This window comes from Trachypithecus francoisi, unplaced genomic scaffold (genome assembly GCF_009764315.1).
Source record: "Trachypithecus francoisi isolate TF-2019V2 unplaced genomic scaffold, Tfra_2.0 Contig00137, whole genome shotgun sequence".
Lineage (NCBI taxonomy): Eukaryota > Metazoa > Chordata > Mammalia > Primates > Cercopithecidae > Trachypithecus > Trachypithecus francoisi.
The window spans coordinates 132561-149251 of NW_022680485.1; the positions used below are offsets into that span (position 1 = coordinate 132561).

General features: G+C 45.9%; 1 protein-coding gene and 1 long non-coding RNA gene across 7 annotated transcripts in view; one reads left to right on the forward strand and one right to left on the reverse strand.

The window, feature by feature from the left end:
* The window catches only part of LOC117065495, a 33099-nt gene extending 17913 nt beyond the window's left edge, over window positions 1–15186 (forward strand). The window contains exon 3 of the long non-coding RNA XR_004429952.1: window positions 14898–15186. This is a non-coding gene — a long non-coding RNA (uncharacterized LOC117065495). The remainder of the gene's footprint in view (window positions 1–14897) is intronic.
* Window positions 1–16691, reverse strand: part of LOC117064905 (zinc finger protein 91-like) — a 338773-nt gene that overhangs the window by 70482 nt on the left and 251600 nt on the right. The window lies entirely within an intron of this gene.

The window sequence follows — 16691 nt, forward strand, 5'->3', positions numbered from 1 at the left end:
GGTGTGTGTGCCAGGGAACATAAAAGGAGGAGAGTCACAGAGATTTTTTTTCAACAGTGGAGTTCCAGAGGATTATTTTCTATTTTTTTCTCATGTAAAATGTTTACAGACTTCGGAGGCTGAGGAGAGTGGATCACCTGAGGTCAGGAGTTCAAGACCACACTGGCCAACATGACGAAACCCTGTCTCTCCTAAAAATACAAAAGTTAGCCCGGCATGGTGGTGGGGAGCTTGTAATCCCAGCTACCTGGGAGGCTGAGGCGGGAGAATCGCTTGAACCTGGGAGGCGGGCATTGCAGTGAGGTGAGATCACGCCACTGCACTCCAGCCTGGGCAACAAGAGTGAAACTCCATCTCCAAAAAAAAAAAAATTTTTATACACACAGAAAAACAATTCTTTTAAAATCTGCCATCCACTGCTGTGTAAAAACATGATTAACAAGTAAAACACTGTGTTTGAAATGTAAAACAAAGGACAAATAGTTGATAGTGTTGTAAATTGGAGAGAGGAAGTTGTCCTCATTTCCACATTGGAGAATGTAGGAACAAAGGTGGAAATGTATAATTTTACTGCAAGCCTGAGTTAAGCTAGGATAAAAGGGTAGTGGATTAGAAGTCCTGCTTGCCATACATTAGTAAGTCACGGAGAAAAACGAGTCCTCCTGTGGAGTGTTAATTAAAAAGCAGGAAATTAGACTGAAGGTGCTCTAGTGCCCTGTGTTCATAAGTAAAAAATGTAAAACCTGTCTCGAATTCATTTCTTTTAAATTATTTTAGGCAGAAACAAAATTCAGGTTTTAGCGACCATAAACCTGCAATCAACCTCTGATTACATAACCAGGAAATTTCCACCTGAATCATACAAATAAGGTGACTACATAACTGTAACCAATTCTTGAATTTGGTTTGCCTTCTCATACGCCCTTATAAAACCCTTCCTTTTTGCCTTTCAGGTGACCCACATATTATGGCTGGGTGCTTTCCATTTCACTAATCACTGCTCAAATTAACTCGTTAACGTTTTAACATTGAATCCCTTTACTTTTACAAGAGAAGAGGCTGGGCGCAGTGGCTCCTGCTTGTAATCTTAGCACTTTGGGAGGTCGTCAAGGGCGGATCAATTGAGGCCGGGAGTTCCAGATCAGCTTCCACCAAGGCGAAATCACTTCTCTACTAGAAATACAACAATCAGCCAGGCGTGGTGGTGCAGGTCGGTAATCCCAGCTTCTCGAGGAGCTTAGGCACAAGAATCGCTTGAACCTGGGAGGCGGAGGTTGCAGTGATCACGCCATTGCACTCCAGCCTGGGCGACAGAGCAAGACTTTGTCTCAAACAAAATGTTTAACAAAAGAGACTGTGAGCCCCACTGGCCACTGCTCTTCCTACGCACACGCGATTCGGGATTCTGCCCTGATGACCCACCTGGCACCCCTGAACAATCTGGGAAATACTCGGGGCTGCGTGCAGAGTTGCCCAGGGAGCTCCAGACAGGGCGCGGCAGGGACTGGACGGGACGCGGGGATCCTGGCGGCGGGCCCAGCCACCATCTGGCGGCCAAAGGGACCTGGGGCGGAGCTGCGCCAACAGGGACTCAGGTCGGCAACCTAGGAGCTGTGAGGAGGCCAGTCCCGTCGGTTTCTCAGTCAGCTCTCCCCTCTCGGGATGCCCAACCCCGCACACTCAGCCTTTCCCACCTTCCAGGATGTCCTTGGCATCTTAGCTGTGCATGTCCCAGGACCTGCAGATCACAGGGCAACAGAGGCTGTGACAGTCACGGGGTGGCGGGGGTGGCGGGGCCAGGGCAGGGGTGTAGTACTTTAAACAGCAGAAAGGGATCCCAAGCTTTGGCTGCACCAAGAGACAAAGGCCCCACCAATGCCGGATACCACGCCCACTTCTCCAACTGCACCACTGATTGGATAAAGCACCAGCACTCTCCCCGTACCACTCCCCCAACCCCCAGGAAATCAGGCTAAAGTAGGGAGGGTCAACCATAGGAAATTACAGCTAATTAAGAAGTAAACTGATACTTGAAGTGAACTAGATCTTTCCCTTACCTGGGTCTGCTTGTATAATGCATCTTATTTGCTACTTAAGGGTAAGAAAACACATTTGGACCATTTTTGTTTGTTTTGAGACTGAGTTTTGCTCTTATTGCCCAGGCTTGAGCGCAATGGTGTGATCTTGGCTCACTGCAACCTCTGCCTCCTGGGTTCAAGCGATTCTCCTGCCTCAGCCTCCCCAGTAGCTGGGATTACAGGCGCATGCCACCACGCCCGGCTACTTCTTGTATTTTTAGTACAGATGGGGTTTCGCCATGTTGGCCAGACTGATCTCAAACTCCTGACCTCAGGTGATGCACCCGCCTCAGCCTCCCAAAGTGCTGGGATTGCAGGCGTGAGCCACCGTGTCCGGCCCATTTGAACATATTTTAACAACTTTTTAATCATTTTGATAATGCAGGAAAGATCCTCCTCCCATCCCTGAGCCTGTCTCTCACCATGCTGTACCACACTGCTGACCACATCGTAGGATGGTCATTAGGAATGGGGCAGGGGTGGGGGAAAGCAGTGGCTGAGAATGGTTAAGCAAAAATTATGTTACCCAAATTTGTTCATCTTAGAAATGTTCCTCAGTCATTCTGTATGAAGCGTGTATTCCAGGGTAATTGTGTCCTGACTGCACTGCATCTCAGTCTGACTTCTCTTTCGTAAAATCCCTGGATTACACTCACTAATGGGGTATTTTATTTTCTTTTTTTTTTTTTTTTTTTTTGAGGCGGAGTCTCGCTCTGTCTCCCGGACTGGAGTGCAGTGGCCAGATCTCAGCTCACTGCAAGCTCCGCCTCCCGGGTTTACGCCATTCTCCTGCCTCAGCCTCCCGAGGAGCTGGGACTACAGGCGCCCACCACCTCGCCCGGCTAGTTTTTTGTATTTTTAGTAGAGACGGGGTTTCACCGTGTTAGCCAGGATGGTCTCAATCTCCTGACCTCGTGATCCGCCCGTCTCGGCCTCCCAAAGTGCTGGGATTACAGGCTTGAGCCACCGCGCCCGGCCTTATTTTCTATTTTATTTCTATTTGAAAATGGCCAACTGTCCTTTGTGAGTGTCCTGATTTGATTTGATGGTTTAGACCCTGGAGATGAGGGTGAGGAAATACTGGGCCACATCAGAATAACTATTCTCAAGTAGAGAATATATAGCAATTTTTTTTTTAAGACGGAGTTTTGCTTTTGTCGTCCAGAAGGGAGTGAAATGATGTGATCGTGGCTCACTGCAACCTTCTTCTCCTGAGTTCAAGCGATTCTCCTGCCTCAACCTCCCGAGTAGCTGGGATTACAGGCTCCCACCACCATGCCCTGGGTCTGTCAAGGTTTCATCATATTGGCCAGGCTGGTCTTGAACTCCTGACCTCAGGTGATCCACCTGCCTCAGCCTCCCAAAGTGCTGGGAATAGTCATGAGCCACCACGCCCAGCCAGGAATTTCTTAGTAACATATAACAGTTTTCTCAATACTCATTATATATATATATATATATATATACACACACACACACACATATATATACACACACACACATATATATATACACACACACACACATATATATATTTGCCCAGGCTGGAGTGCAATGGTGTAATCTCAGCTCACCTCAACCTCCACTTCCCAGGTTCAAGCGATTCTCCTGCCTCAGCCTCCCAGCCCTCTGAGTAGCTGGGATTATAGGCATGTGCCACCACACCCGGCTAATTTTGTATTTTTAGTAGAGATGGGGTTTCTCCATGTTGGTCAGGCTGGTCTTGAACTCCTGACCTCAGGTGATCTGCCCACCTTGGCCTCCCAAAGTTTTGGGATTACAGGCATGAGCCACCGCACCCGGCCAATACCATTATATCTAACAGTGATAGCTTACAGGGCAGGAAGGGGACACACAACCTTAGAATTTTAATTTGGTCATAAGTTTTGTTTTGTTTTGTTTTGTTTTTGGAGACAAGGTCTCACTCTGGTGCCTAGGCTGGAGTGCAATGGCACAACCATAGCTCATAACTTGGTTGTAACAGTTCCTTAAAGAATATTTTTGGCTGAGTTTGATGGCTAACACCTGTAATCCAAACACTTTGGAAGACCATGGTGAAATGATTGCTTAAGCCCAGGAGTTCAAGACCAATCTGAGGAATGTAGTGAGATTCAGTCTCAACAAAAATTTTAAAAATTGGCCTCGTATGGTATTGCATGCCTGTAGTCCCAGCTACTCGAAAGGCTGAGATGGAAGCATTACTGGAGGTTGAGGCTGCAGTGACCCATCATTCAGCCACTACACTCCAGCCTGGGTGACAGTGAGACCTCTATGTGTACACACCACACACACATACACAGAGACACATCCATATATATACACACACACATATATATGTATCCTATATATATAATCAATATGTATGTTGAAAGAAATGCAAGCACACAAGAAAAGTGAAAGACCCTGGTGGGGAATGTGGTAAAAGATGAGTATGGCTCTTACAGCTCAGTGAGATTTGTTTTTCCATCTTGAGGAACCGCCCTCCCACACTGAAACAACAACCCAGCACATGCCAGTTCTCACAGTTTATACTTTGCTCAAAGGCAGCAGAAATAGGCCAACATCATGGTTTCCAACAGGGAAGTCTGTTCCCCACTGAGACCTTTTAAAAATGTTGTTGTCTCAAGCCCTCTTCCTTCTTTTTTTTTTTTTTTTTTTTTTTTTGAGACGGAGTTTCACTGTGTCGCCCAGGCTGGAGTGCAGTGGCGCCATCTCGGCTCACTGCAAGCTCCGCCTCCCGGGTTCCCGCCATTCTCCCGCCTCAGCCTCCGAGTAGCTGGGACTACAGACGCCCGCCACCTCGCCCGGCTAGTTTTTTGTATTTTTAGTAGAGACGGGGTTTCACCGTGTTAGCCAGGAGGGTCTCGATCTCCTGACCTCGTGATCCACCCGCCTCGGCCTCCCAAAGTGCTGGGATTACAGGCTTGAGCCACCGCGCCCAGCGCCCTCTTCCTTCTAATAAAGTCTATACAAATACACACATAGAAGCCTGAAACTACTCTAAATAAAATATCAGATTTTTAAAATCCCATAAAGAAACAAGCAAACACAAAATCAACCACTTTGATTGAGGAGATAATGAGATGGAGGGGGTTAGAAGGCTGCCCGCATCACCTCCCGGCCCCATGTGGAGGAGGGGATGGAGTCTAGGGAAACCCTGGGGAGTCACTTGTTCTGACTGGGCTTTCTCCTAGCTTGACACTTTGCTAACCATTTCCTGGCAAGAGCTTAGGAAACTCCTGCCCTCTAGTGAGGCAGGGCCTCCCCTCACAGGGTACTGGCAAGGAGGCATTCTGAGACTGTGACTGAGAAGCTAGCACAGTGCTTGACAAGTACCTGTGGGAACTGTCCTCCTCTGTAACCATCATGTGGCCTTGGAGTGTTCAGATGGCCTGGCCTGTACTGGGACTTGGCGGAGTTGTTTGAGGGTCAGCTGCTTTAGGTTCCCACTTTCTCCTCAATCAAAGTGGCTGTTTTTGTGTCTCTTTGTTTATTTATGGTTTTAAAAACCTGATATATAAATAGGAAGTGCAGCCAGAGGTGCCGAGGCTCAGTGTCTAGAACTTTGCTGCTTGGGCTTGCTTGCTGGCCTGTGGCCAGGTGAACTCTGGGTGTGAGGTGGTTCCCACCCTGGATCTACAATCCCCACCACCTCTCCCAGACCCTGAGTAACCAACACAAAGAAGTACTAAAGAGCGGGTGAGTGACAGGCATGAAGTCCATCAAGGAAGATTTGAATGCTATCTGGACTGGGGCTGTCAGGGGTAGGAACTATGGTGGCCTTGTCTTCTCATGGCCCCACCCACAGATGTGACTGCCCTGTGCTGCTTCTCCAGCAGCCAGGTGTCCATGGCCCTGAGCCTGTCGTACCATGCTTGCTTCCTCATGCTGTTCATGTTTGAAAAAAAAAAAAATTCTGAGATGGCGCTTTTGCATGTGAGTGCTGGAAATGGGGAGGCACCTTTATCCTAGGGAATTAGGAGCTGACCAGATACCTCCTGAGTACCCCCCAGAACAAGTAGGGGGTGGTGCTGCACTAAGTGATGCCTGCCCCCCATCCAAAATGTATTTGCATTGGCTCAATGAATATACAAGGCAGTGACTTAAATGAAGACACATGAATGGTGTATGTGGACATCAACTTGCAGCTGGGAAACAGGTGCCTCTCATTCTCCCTTGCAAGTGTGGAATGTGTCCATGCCCATGAGTGCATAGGTCTGTCCTCCTTAACTTGGTCACAACTCCAGATCAGTTCTAAGTGAATGATGTGCTGATGAGATTTCTTAGGTCATTTGTATGTTTGACAGTGTGGCTGCTGCTTTTGCTTCCACTACCCCCAGGCCTAACCTGGCTTGAAGTCTAGGCTTTAGGTAAAAAAGATGAGGGGCTTCCTATGCTCTGGGATGGGAAGTTGGAGATCTGTGGTAAGACTGGGGGTTGGGTTACACTTAAGTTTTGTGCACGATGACAGCTGCAGTGGTTTTATTAGTTGTGATTGACCTGGCCTGGTTTTAGCTCTGGGTGGAGGAAGGAATCAGCAGTGGTAGTTCCCCAGACATCCATGTGCTCAGCCCTGGCTTTCCTGCCCTCAGGCCCAGCAGTAAGCACCACCACACAGTCTGACTTGCCTCCCTACTCCCTAAACCCCCGATGGGAATACCTTGGAGGCTACAATCTGCTTGTGTTATTCTTTCTGCTTTAACCAGACCTGCCTAACACACAATGAGGGAGTGAAGGTAGGATGCGTGGGGGGCCTGGGGAGAACCAGAGTGGAATCATAAATCCTTTGAAAAAGTTAAAGATACAGAAGTGATGGTAACTTCTCCATGAAGCCCAGCTCCCTACCCGATTCTTGCCACACAGCCGCTTCTACAGTCACCAGCTCTGGGAGTGGTTGGGGATCCCTATAGGCCCGGGCTGCCCTCTGTACCCACCTGCCTGTGCTCCCTCTCTCTCTCTCTCTTTTTTTTTTTTTTTTTGAGACAGTTTCACTTTTGCTGTCCAGGCTGGAGTGCAATGGCACGATCTTGGCTCACTGCAACCTCCACCTTCTGGGTTCAAAGGATTCTCCTGTCTCAGCCTCAAGTAGCTGAGATTATAGGCTCATGCCACCATGCCCAGCTAATTTTTGTATTTTTAGCAGACAAGGGGTTTTGCCATGTTAACCAGGCTGTTCTCAAACTCCTGACCTCAGGTGATCCACCCACTTCGGCCTCTCAAAGTGCTGGGATGACAAGCGTGTGCCATCATGCCCGGCCCCTGTGCTCCTTCTCTTTGCCTGCTGTCAGGGCCCTAACGTGGAGAAGGAGGCAGGCCCTCAGCCTCAGGTATAGCTGAATGCCATTTGGAGTGTTTGAAGTATGCTTTATGTCTTCAAAATTCTGAAAAAGTAAGATGAATTCCAATTCTAATGTCTGTTAGCTTTCCTGAGCCAACTGGAAGAAAAGTTTTTTCCACCTGAAATTTTTAAGTGACACCCAAGGATAGCCACCAGTGTCTTGGCCAGGGAAGGCTCCGACGTGCTTCTTGCATCCAGTTTGATCTGCAAGCTCATGATTGTGTTGTCCTGAACATACTTTCTTTGGTGAACATGGTTCACATGGTTAACATCACTTCATGAGAGGGGAGCATCATGTAGAGCTGAGAATGGATTGTCTTTAGTTACCATTGTGCCTCTTTGTCACCTAAGTGGCTCATTTTTCCTGGCTGATTCTTTAAGTGTGTTACTGTGGTCACACATCACTGGACAATTCAAATCACAAGGGGCTGTTGTTATATAAAGCAAGCAAAGGCTTTAGATGTGAAATACTTCTTTTCTTCTTCCCTTCTTTTAGGGGAAATACTTCAATTTATTTTTTAAGACTAAAGAGTGGTATCTCAGCAGATTTAGTGTGAGAATTTGCAGGTGCTAGGTGGTGGTTTCAGTGTGGATGGGCACTTTCCCAAGATGGAGAACCAGGTCTTACTGAATTGCAGGAGCCACACTTCCTCTTTTTCACACCCCCCCCCATGTGCACGTGTGTGTGTGTGTGTACACATGTAGGTCTCACTCTATCAACCAAGCTGGAGTGCAGTGCTGAATAATGGGTCACTGCAGCTTCAAACTTTTAGTCTTAAGCGATTCTCCAACCTCAGCCACCCCAGTATCTGGGACCATACGCCTGCACCACCATGTCTGGCTCTTTTTTTTTTTTTTGGTATTTTATTGAAGTAGAGACAGAGTATTGCCACATTGCGTAGGCTGGTCTTGAACTCCTGAGCTCAAGTGATCCACATGCATTGGTCTCCCATCATGCTGCAATTACAGACATGAGCCACTGCACCTGGCCTAGTTTTATTATCTGATTACACAAGTGTATTTCTTCATAACAATTCACTGGGCTTTACATGAATGAATAATTTGTGAATGTATTTCTCTATGCTTGTTACATATCAATAAAAAGTTACATAGTATATATTTGCCCAAAACGTGAGCTCAGTATCTCAAAATAACAGCAGCATTTTTATTTGTTTGTTTCATGGTGAAACACACTCAGAACATGATCATACATCTTTGCTATCATGACACCCTAACTTAGTTCACAGTTTTCTTACGGTTCTACAAAGAACAGAAATTTAAAAAAAAAAAAAAAAAAGCAGTCTTGGGCCGAGCGTGGTGACTCACACCTGTAACCCTAGAATTTTGGGAGGACGAGTCAGGAGGATCATGAGGTCAGGAGTTCAAGACCAGCCTGACCAACATGGTGAAACCCCCGTCTCTACTAAAAATACAAAATTAGCCAGGTGTGGTGGTGTGCACCTGTAATTCTAGCTAGTTGGGAGGCTGAGGCAGGAGAACCATTTGAGTCCAGAGGGAGTGGTGGTTGCAGTAAGCTGAGGTCAAAGCACTGCACTCCAGCCTGTGCAACAGAGCAAGACTCCATCTCAAAAAAAAACAAAGAAAAGAAATTTATTCCCCACAATAGGGATCTACAGAAGATATACTGTAAAGGCTATGGTTACACAATAGATTTTAAATGTACTTACTAAAGTGGTGTTAAATAATATTTCTTTTAATTACTTACTAGATGAACAGAGAAGCACTGTGAAGCTGTAGTTGCACATGGAGAAATACATGGGTAGATTCCCTGAGCCTACTCTGCATCCACAGAGATGCAATTGTGGAGGATTAATGAACAGTGTGTTTGGTTGAAATGAGTAGAGCACTTATCTAGCTAAATATTTGACCTATTTAATTTTAGTTGGTTGTTCATGGGGACCCTGGCTAAAAAGCATGCTTCAAACCCTTGGTATTATCTTCCTGATAGTCAAAATGGTAGTCTCCCTACTGCACTGTATTCTCTCAAAAGTTATAAATTTTTGCATGTGGTCATCTCTAGAATGTCAGGTGGCCTCTTTTTAACTGGAATGACAGAAACTCAAAGATGTATGTGACTATGAAGACACTGTAATCTATAAATGACATGACAAGGACAAAATTCCAAAATAGGCCAGGTGCGGTGACTGAGGCCTGTAATCCCAGAACTTTGGGAGACCGAGGTAGGTGGATCAAGAGATCGGGAGTTCGAGACAATCCTGGTCAACATAGTGAAACCCTGTTTCTACTGAAAATCCCAAAATTGGCCAGGCACAGTGGCTCATGCCTATTATCCCAGCGCTTTGAGAGGCTGAGGCAGACTGATCACGAGGTCAGGAGATCAAGACCATCCTAGCTAACACGGTGAAACTCCGTCTCTACTAATAATACAAAAAATTAACCAGCTGTGGTGGCATGCACCTGTAGGCCAGCTACTTAGGAGGCTGAGGCAGGAGAAGCGCTTGAACCCGGGAGGCGGAAGTTGCAGTGAGCCCAGATTGAGCCACTGCACTCCAGCCTGGGTGACAGAGCGAGACTCAGTTTAAAACAAGCAAACAAACAAAAATACCAAAATTAGTCATTAGCCAGGCATGGCGGCATGCACCTGTAGTTCCAGCTAATCAGGAGGCTGAGGCAGGAGAATCATTTGAACCCAGGAGGCGAAGGTTGCAGTGAGCTGAGATAGTGCCACTTCACTCCAACCTGGGCGAGCGAGCAAGATTCAGACTAAAAGAAAAAATATATATATGGAAACAGACTGGCACTAAGGCCCTGAGTTTTAATCACACTGTGACCTATGTGAGAACTTAAACAAATGGGGTAATTTTTTTTTTAATTTAAAAGTAAACTTTAATGTCGAAAATGCAAACTTGGGGAGGGCAGAAAGATCACACACAAGGCTGTCACTTCACACTTGGAGGGTTGCACAGTGGCGGGGCAAAGGTGCTTCTCACTTCCCAGATGGTGGGGTGACCGGGCAGAGGTGCTCCTCACTTCCCAGACAATGGGATGGCAGAGCAGAGGCGCTCCTCACTTCCCAAATTGGGTAAATTTTTTAAGCAAAATTATTTATGGCCGTCACTCCGGACTGAGCATGTGCACTCATCCCAGACAGAACAAAGCAAAACAAAATGAGTCACTCATGCTAAATGTGAGATAATCAAACCTAAAATTTAAGAAAATACGTAGATCTTAAAACAGACCAATTTTTCTTTGGGAGGCCAAGGCAGGAGGATCACCTGAAGCCGGGAGTTTGAGACCAGCCTGACCAACATAGAGAAACACTGTCTCTTTGAAAAATACAAAATTAGCTGGCCATGGTGGTGCATGCCTGTAATCCCAGCTACTCAGGAGGCGAAGGCAGAAGGATCGCTTGAACCTGGGAGGCGGAGTTTGCAGTAAGCCGAGATCGCGCCATTGCACTCCAGCCTGGGCAACAAGAGCAAAACTCCGACTAAAACAAACAAACAAACAAACAAACAAACAAATAAAACAGACCAGTTTTTGTTTTCTTCTGTAAAGAACAGATTTCAAAACAGGGAGATCCCCTGTACTCTAACCCTTTAAAAGTAGTAATAGTAGCCGGGCATGGTGGCTCATGCCTGTAATTCTAGCACTTTGGAAGGCCGAAGTGAGTGGATCAGGAGGTCAGGAGGTGAGACCATCCTGGCTAACACGGTGAAACTCCGTCTCCACTAAAAATACAAAAAATTAGCCAGGCATGGTGGCACACCCCTGTAGTCCCAGCTACTCCGGAGGCTGAGGCAAGAGAATCGCTTGAAACTGGGAGGCAGAGGAGGTTGCAGCGAGTTGAGATCACACCACTGCACTCCAACCTGAATGACAGAGTGAGACTCTGTCTCAAAATAATAATAATTATAGTAATAAAATAACAACCTGAAGTTCTTGTTTCCATTTAACAAACCCCACAGTTCTGCTATGTCACAGTGGGATTTGAGACTACGTAAGTACATTTCGGATGGTGACAGAGTGATATCAATGTCTAAAGTTTTGGTCTATTTCTGCCAGGGGCAGTGGCTCATGCCTGTAATCCCAGCACTTTGGAAGGCTGAGGCGAGTGAATCACCTGAGGTCAGGAGTTCGAGACCAGCCTGGGCAACATGGTGAAACCCCGTCTCTACTAAAAATACAAAAATTATCCGGGCATGGTGTTGCACACCTATAGTCTCAGCTACTCAGGTGGCTGAGGCAGGAGAATTGCTTGAACCTGGGGGATGGAAGTTGCAGTGAGCCGAGATCCTGCCACTGCACTTCAGCCTGGGTGACAGAGCAAAACTCTGTCTCAAAAAAACAAACAAACAAAAAAAAAACAAAAAACAAACAAAAAGGTTTGGTCTATCTCTCAAAATTGAGAAGACGACCAATAGGGAGAAATTGTTAAATTAATTATACCCTAAAGCTGCCCCCTTTCCTGTTTAATTTTAGTCAACGGTTTTTGCTTTTTTGTTTGTTTACACAGTAAACTGAAACCTAACTGGATATGTAAATGGACTGTACCCATTCTTGTACCAATCGCTGTGGTTTGGCCAATAATAGGATGTCAACTCTTCAAACCATGTTCAAATAAGGCGAATCCCAAGCTGTGATCAGTCTGGCTGTTTCTGTACTTCATTTCCATTTTCTGTATGTCACTTTGCTTTTTCTGTCCATATGTCTTTTTCCACCACGTGGCTATGCTGAAGTCTCCCTGAGCCTACTCTAGATTCACAGGCTACTCAATTTGGAAATCACTCTTTGCTCAATTAAACTTTGTTTTATTTAATTTCTCTAATTATTTTTATTTTTTAAAATTTCCTCAAATTTTTTATATCATTAAAAATGAATAATATGTCCTTGAGGTTTGATTTTCTAAACTCATCCCTCAGCTATTTTTCCAAATTATTTTGTCCTTTCAAAATGCTTCTGCAATTTTTTTTTTTTTTTTTTTTTTTTGAGACGGAGTCTCGCTCTGTCGCCCGGGCTGGAGTGCAGTGGCTGGATCTCAGCTCACTGCAAGCTCCACCTCCCGGGTTTATGCCATTCTCCTGCCTCAGCCTCCCGAGTAGCTGGGACTACAGGCGCCAGCCACCTCGCCCGGCTAGCTTTTTGTATTTTTTAGTGGAGACAGGGTTTCACCGTGTTAGCCAGGATCGTCTCGAACTCCTGACCTCGTGATCCGCCCGTCTCAGCCTCCCAAAGTGCAGGGATTACAGGCTTGAGCCACCGCGCCCAGCTTTTTTTTTTTTTTTTTTTTTGAGACAGTCTCTCTGTTTCTGTTGCCCAGGCTGGAGTGCAGTGGTGTGATCCCAGCTCACTGCAACCTCCGCTTCCCAGGTTCAAGCGATTCTCCTGCCTCAGCCTCCCAAGTGGCTGGGACTACAGGTGCATGCCACCATGCCTAGCTAATTGTTTGTATTTTTAAAGACAGGGTTTCACCATGTTAGCCAGGATGGTTTCGATCTCCTGATCTCATGACCAACCTGCCTCAACCTCCCAAAGTGCTGGAATTACAGGCATGAGCCATTGCACCAGGCCTGCAATTTTTTATTTTATGACACAGAGTCTTTCTCTGTCACCCAGGCTGGAGTGCAGTGGCATGATCTTGGCTCACTGCGACCTCTGTCTCTCAGGTTCAAGAGATTCTCCTTCTTCAGCTTCTCAAGTAGCTGGGACTACAGGCATGCACAACCATGCCTGGCTAATTTTTGTATTTTTAGTAGCGATGGGGGTTTCACCATGTTAGCCAGGCTGGTCTTGAATTCCTAGCCTCAAGTCATCTGCCTGCCTCAGACTCCCAAAGTGCTGGAATTACAGTAAATTTTTTTTTCTTAAGACAATGTCTCACTCTATTACCGTGGCTGGAGTGTAGTGATGTAACAAATCATGGTTCCCTGCAGCCTTAACCTTCCAGGCTCAAGCAATCCTCCTGCCCCAGCCACCTGAGTAGATGCCACTAGAGGCATGAAACATCATGCCTGGCACATTTTTTCATTTTTATATTTCATAATGAAAGGATTTTACTATATTGCCCAGGCTGCACTTAAACTCCAAGCTCAAGTAGTTCTTTCATCTCAGCCTCTCAAAGTGCTAGAATTATGGGTGTGAGCCACTGTGTGCTTCTGCAGTTTTTCAAGAGAATTATTCCCAATAATAAACTGTACTATGTGTGGATACAAATCTAAAAGAAATCTGGCTTCTACTGTAGAATTGTCACTCTCCAGGATTTCAAGGATCTGTGGTGTCTACTTTAGTATTATAGTTTGATATATGGAGGTGCATGGGAGTTGGGGTCAGAGAGAGTTGATCCTGAGTCTCAGCCTCACCATTTAGCAGTTGTGGGTCTTTAAAACAGTTTTGTTTTTGTTTTTGTTTTTTTGAGAGCGAGTCTCACTCTGTTGCCCAGGCTGGAGTACAGTGGCGTGAACTCGGCTCATTGCAACCTTCGCCTCTCAGGTTCAAGCAATTCTGCCTCAGCCTCCTGAGTAGCTGGGATTACAGGCATGCGCCACCACGCCCAGCTAATTTTTTGTGTGTTTTGAGTAGAGACGGGGTTTCTTTTTTTTTTTTTTTTTTTTTGAGACGGAGTCTCGCTCTGTCACCCAGGCTGGAGTGCAGTGGCCAGATCTCAGCTCACTGTAAGCTCCGCCTCCCGGGTTTACGCCATTCTCCTGCCTCAGCCTCCCGAGTAGCTGGGATTACAGGCGCCGCCACCTCGCCCGGCTAGTTTTTTGTATTTTTAGTAGAGACGGGGTTTCACAGTGTTAGCCAGGATGAGAGACGGGGTTTCACCATATTGGCCAGGCTGATCTCGAACTCCTGATCTTGTGATCCACCCTCCTCGGCCTCCCAAAATGCTTGAATTACAGGTGTGAGCCACTGCTCCTAGTTGAACAAGTTTCTTGATGTGAAATAGTTGTATAAACCACATATACAAAATGCCAGAATGATAGTGATTTCAAAAATCGTAGCAATTGTTGTTATTGTTGAGACAGAGTTTTACTCTTGTTGCCCAGGCTGGGGTGCAGTGGAGCGATCTTAGTTCACTGCAACCTCTGCCTCCCAGGTTCAAGTGATTCTCCTGCCTCAGCCTCCTGAATAGCTGGGATTACAGACTCCCACCACCATGCCCAGCCAATTTTTTGTATTTTTAGTAGAGATGGGATTTCACCATGTTGGCCAGGCTGGTCTCAAAATCCTAATCTCAAGTCATCCACCCACCTCAGAGTCCCAAAATGCTGTGATTACAGGCATAAGCCACTGTGCCTGGCCTCATTTTTTTTAACCTCTTTTGTATTGATTTCCAGATGCTTTCACAGCTCTTCTCATTGAAAAACAGAATCTGGTTTCCAAACCCTATATCTGGCTGGCCTTATTTGCTCAGGGCAATGGAAATGTGAACATGAAAGTGGGCTAGTTTGGGGTCTAGGTTCAAAAGGTTTTGAATGCTTCTGTTTTTCTTTCAGAATGCTGCCATCTCATTGTGTAAAGCCCATGTTAGCCAGATGGAGGATAAGATAACATGGGGAGGAGAAGCAAGGTGACAGTCCCAGAAGAAGACGCTCACCTTCAGAAGCACAGCTACCTAGTCAACAAACAGCTGATGATACATGTCTGAAGGAGCTCAGCTGAGGCCAAAAGAATGGCCCTACTGAGCCTAGCATAAATGGCTGACAATCTCAGTTATGAGCTAAAAAGTTTTTGGCCGGGCGCGGTGGCTCAAGCCTGTAATCCCAGCACTTTGGGAGGCCGAGACGGGCGGATCACGATGTCAGGAGATCGAGACCATCCTGGCTAACCCGGTGAAACCCCGTCTCTACTAAAAAATTCAAAAAAAACTCGCTGGGCGAGGTGGCTGGCGCCTGTAGTCCCATCTACTGGGGAGGCTGAGGCAGGAGAATGGCGTAAACCTGGGAGGCGGAGCTTGCAGTGAGCCAAGATCCGGTCACTGCACTCCAGCCTGGGCAACAGAGCGAGACTCCGTCTCAAAAAAAAAAAAAAAGTTTTGGATGGTTTGTTGTGTTGCAGTTCCTAACTAATACATGCACCCAGTGCAGACAGGATGACAGGATTCAATGACAGGTTGATTATTAACTTCTAACAATAGGCACCCTAAAAGTATGGATTTTTTTCCTCTAAAGTTGGATGACTTGTGAAATAACATTGAGTAATGAAAATATACATGCAGATGTGTATGCATGTAATTGGTCCTTATACTCACATAGTCACTCACTCCACAGGAGAAAACAGATAACCACAGTCTGACAATTAGGGGCAAGGCCAAATAGCAAAATAAGTTTGCCTTAACCTATTTTCTTCATATCTGAACATTGGAAATCAAGACTGTGGACAGATCTGAAAACAAAGAGTTTTCTCTTCTTTGGCCCCAGCATTTATTTTTATTTTTATTTATTTATTTATTTTTTGTTCACTGGAAGAAAGGTGGGCAACGAGTGACCAGCAGTGGTGCACCTGTGGTTATTTTATTCTTGCTACCTTCTGCTCTTTCTATGGCCACTATCTGTTTCACCTTGGTAACTGAAGAAGTTGGTAGGGAGAGGCTTCACCTGTGGCAGAAAAGGGACGTTCAGGCTCTTCACCTCCACTGACATTGGAGCTGTACTTCATTGTGGCAGCTATTGGCCATTTGTGGCTACTGGGTGCCTGGAATGTTCCTGCTTTGAACTGCAATATGCTAAAAAGGTAAAATACAGAGTTGGTTTTGAAGATTTAGTTCCAAATATATACACTTCATTGCTCATATATTAAAATAACAACATTTTGGGGGCCAGGCGTGGTGGTTCACACCTGTAATTCTAGCACTTTGGGAGGCAGAGGTGGGTGGATCATCTGAAGTCAGGAGTTCAAGACCAGCTGGGCCAACATGGTGAAACACTGTCCCTGCTAAAAATACAAAAAAATTAGCTAGGCATGGAGGCGGGCACCTGTAATCCCAGCTATTCAGGAGGCTGAGGCAGGAGAATTGCTTGAACCCAGGAAGTGGAGGTTCCAGCAAGCCTAGATTATGCCATCACCCTCCAGCCTGGGCAACAAAAGCGAAACTCCGTCTCCTAAATAAATAAAATTTTGGATATATTGGGTTAAATTGTTACAATCAATTTCACCTGTTTCTTGATTCATTTAAAAGTTTGGCTACTAGAAAATTAAAAACTGTGGCTCACACTTTACTTCAGAGGCCTGCCTCCTTTTTTAAAATCTCAGGATCTGGATCACTATCAAAATCACTATCAAAAAGCTCG